Raw genomic sequence first — 2,500 nt, 5'->3', positions numbered from 1 at the left:
CTTTCACCTCGACCTTTTTTTTAGGTGGCATGAGAGCAAAAATTAAAGTTACAAATGAATGTAAATGAGATAATCTAAAGGATCAACAGACGTAGACAAATCTGAATTCGAAACAATCGTGGTAATCACGACGACGCCTAGCGGTAAATATTAGAACTACCACTGCAACTGGTAGTTGGAACTACCAGCCCCGAAAGACAACACAGCTAGGCTACTCTTCTTTATTGTGTGTATTTTAGCATTTACTGTATTTTAATATGATTTTATATGCTTTTAATCTTATTTATTGCTACATGGTTTACTGTGTATTTGATGCCTTTAAGTGTTTTCATGATCCCAATATCATTGGCGTACCGCCGTAAAGTCGAGTAATACGACTTAACTTGATTTTTACTTTTTCATATATTTTTGAAAGCCGGCGTATCTTCGAGAATGACTTAAATCGAAACGACTAGAGCTGAAGTATCCCTATATATATATGTGTGTGTATATATGCGCATATGCGGATGTGTACTTACATATATGTCTGTGTGTGTGTATATATATATATATATGTGTGTGCGTATGTATATGTATCTGTGTGCATATGTATGTGTCTATGTATGTATATACATACATATATATATACATACATACATACATATATATATATATATATATAATAACATGATATATATATGTATATATATATATATATATATATATATATATATATATATATATATATATATATATATATATATATATATATAATAACAATATATATATATATATAATATATATTATGTTATTATATGATCGAACGCCACGCACTGTCTCCAAGTAAGTTTTATCTCTCTCTCTATCTCTCTCTCTCTCTCTATATATATATATATATATATATATATATAATAGAGTTATTAATATTTCTAAGTCTCTCTAAAGGAGACTACGGCAGCAGTACTGGAAATTAATAGTTATCGCCGAACCAACATGGCAGTCCCAAAATTAGGACGAAATATTAATAACTCTATTTCTAAAAATCAGTGGATGGATTCCACTGAAATTAAATAAATAACCTTCCTACAGACAGTCAGTAGCACCGCCTGCTGGGGCTCGGCTGCTCTGCATTGACAAGGGGCAACACCCTGAAACTAGTCTAGTCTGCAGATGGCAAACCAGCAAGGGGAAGCTGCTGAGCTCCCCTGTTCGAAGGTTATAAAGGACACAGGTTTCGTGTGTCACATAGCTAGCTAGAGGCGATGGCTTCTTGGAGCTAATTCACGGCAGCTTTCGTCCTAATTTTGGGACTGCCATGTTGGCTTGGCGATAACTATTAATATATATATATATATATATATATATATATATATATATATATATATATATATATATATATATATATATATATATATATATATATATATATATATATATATATTCTTGTACTTGGGGATGGTCATATTGCCAGATATATATATATATATATATATATATATATATATATGTCTCTTAAAGGACAGAGCTCAAAATCAATGCATTGAAGATACTTTATTGCAGCAACAATTATAATAACAGAAACAACCACAATATTGTGTTTTTTTTCTGTTATTATAATTGTTGCTGCAATAAAGTATCTTCAATGCATTGATTTTGAGCTCTATCCTTTAAGAGACATGTATACATATATATATACAAAAACTCAACTGTGAGTTTTTGGCTAAGACTGTTAACAGATACTATATATATTTTGTAAAATTTTGTTTTATAAAAGTATATATTTAATATATATATATATATATATATATATATATATATATATATATATATATATCTGCATCTGTGTACCCCTGTCCGTCCGTCTGTATGTATATGCACGAACATAAAACTACTTGTCTCAGTACTAATCTTCTTTTCTCTTTCTACTTCTTTTTCCTCTAAGCAGTCATGATAGCGAAAGCTGATCAGGTCAATTTATCTAAACTGTTGCACAAGATTTCCACGTTCATATTTGAATATTTTGCGCTTTTATAATATTATTTGTTTTTATTCATTTCCTAACTTGATGCGTATATAACAAGTTAGCCGACACTAAAAACTCTAGTGAGACATTTTTATCAATTTACTTGAAGAGACCCAGACTGATTGGTCGAAATATATGTTGCACCTAATAAAAGTCTAATACGAAATCCATCTACTGTTAATTAATTAATTAATTAATACTATTACATATGTGTGTGTGCGTGTGTGTGTGTGAGTATACACTATATAAATGCGAGTGTTATTTTTTTTTACTACCCACAAGGGGCTACACACAGAGGGGACAAACAAGGACAGACAAACGGATTAAATCGATTATATCGACCCCAGTGCGTAACTGGTACTTATTTAATCGACCCCGAAAGGATGAAAGGAATTTGAACTCAGAACGTAGCGGGCAGACGAAATACTGCTAAGCATTTCGCCCGGTGTGCTAACGGTTCTGTATGTGGTTATGTATGTGTGTTTAGTCCCGAAAGGG

The sequence above is a fragment of the Octopus bimaculoides genome, chromosome 13 (genome assembly GCF_046866305.1).
Source record: "Octopus bimaculoides isolate indiv1 chromosome 13, ASM4686630v1, whole genome shotgun sequence".
Taxonomy (NCBI): Eukaryota; Metazoa; Mollusca; class Cephalopoda; order Octopoda; family Octopodidae; genus Octopus; species Octopus bimaculoides.
The sequence above is the reverse complement of the archived record's forward strand: the minus strand, read 5'-3'. Positions refer to the sequence as shown.